The sequence below is a fragment of the Physeter macrocephalus genome, chromosome 14 (assembly GCF_002837175.3).
Source record: "Physeter macrocephalus isolate SW-GA chromosome 14, ASM283717v5, whole genome shotgun sequence".
NCBI lineage: Eukaryota > Metazoa > Chordata > Mammalia > Artiodactyla > Physeteridae > Physeter > Physeter macrocephalus.
The window spans coordinates 116,858,087-116,859,503 of NC_041227.1; the positions used below are offsets into that span (position 1 = coordinate 116,858,087).

The window sequence follows — 1,417 nt, forward strand, 5'->3', positions numbered from 1 at the left end:
CATCGGCAGACGGACTCTCAACCACTGCGCCACCAGGGAAGCCCTATTTTCTTTTCTTTTTTCTTTGCAATGTACTGCTCTTTCTCCTACTGACTTGCTCTGGTGCTTATGCTATTTGCTCCTAGGAATGAAGGGAAAAGGAAAGTGCTTTGTGTACTCTGAAGGAAATAGGGACTCTGATAATTTCCTATTTATAGTTACCCCCTCATGGGTGTAAGGGGGCACAGGGTCAAGCATGCTCTATGTGTTTTTTCCAGCCTCGACTTGTTCTCTGTCTTGCTAATTTCACATAGAGTATTTCTTAAGTAAAGACAGGTGAGTCATTACTTCTAAGAAGCCCTGGAAATGGGATATTAAGACAGAAGATGCCTACAAGTATTTACACAAGTCAAACATTTACATCAATAGTTGCAGTTTGGGGACATGTAGGCAACGTTAACTCCTCCAATGAACCACAGAAATCACTCTACGGGCCTCGTATTAATTCAGAGCCACTTAACTGTTGACAGGGTTGGGTGGTCTCCCTCCCTCCCTTTCTTCCCTCACTCTTCCCCTCATCCCTCTCTTTCTTTTTTTAAACAACTTAGGCAACAATTGCTATTGGGCAGTACTAAATTACTTAACTCAGCTCACTGAAGAAAACAAACAGCTGTAAGGTTGAAATAACATTCATTACTGCCGGTGGGTCTGGAGCCAAACAAGAGATCTGGTGATAGCTAGGCAGCTCTGTCATCTCCACACAGCCCTGAAGTCATTAGCAACTAATTTCTAATGGGGGCACAAACAGGTATACCAAAACACTTGACACATTACTTCATCAAACAATATGCTCGAATCTGCACTTTTGAGAAGGCAGTGGAGAAAGCCAAATTTCAAATACGTGTGTGCTATGTACTAAATATGTCTGAATAAAAGCCTGGAAGGAATGAAGGCAGCCCTGCACCTGTGTTTCGACTGGCAATAATGCTCCACTCTTAAGAAGCGACAGTCTGAGCACAACTCATGGAAATCAAGTACTACTGGTTCTCGTACTTCAAAACTTAACTCTCTGCCATATATATATATATATGGATATATATATTGAATACATATATATATGAACTTTTTTAGTTTAAACGTGAAGAACTGAAGATGTTTTAATTAAAATCTTTATATTCTTAAAACCAAAACCAAACAAAATTCAGGTTTTCCTTGATATCAACATAAGTCTCTTAACATTCGTTCAGTAAGAAGACTGCATGGGAAATTTACTAAATGAAATTTTAGATCAACAGAAGCTTCCTACTAATGTTTTTCTGAACTCTCCAAATCTTTAATAGAAAATAAAAATGAGGGCTTCCCTGGTGGCGCAGTGGTTGGGAGCCCGCCTGCCGATGCAGGGCACACGGGTTCGTGCCCCGGTCCGGGAAGATCCCAC

At 40.9% G+C, this 1,417-nt stretch overlaps 1 protein-coding gene across 1 annotated transcript in view; it reads right to left on the reverse strand.

The window, feature by feature from the left end:
• The window catches only part of STAT5B (signal transducer and activator of transcription 5B), a 59,314-nt gene that overhangs the window by 21,597 nt on the left and 36,300 nt on the right, over positions 1-1,417 (reverse strand). The window lies entirely within an intron of this gene.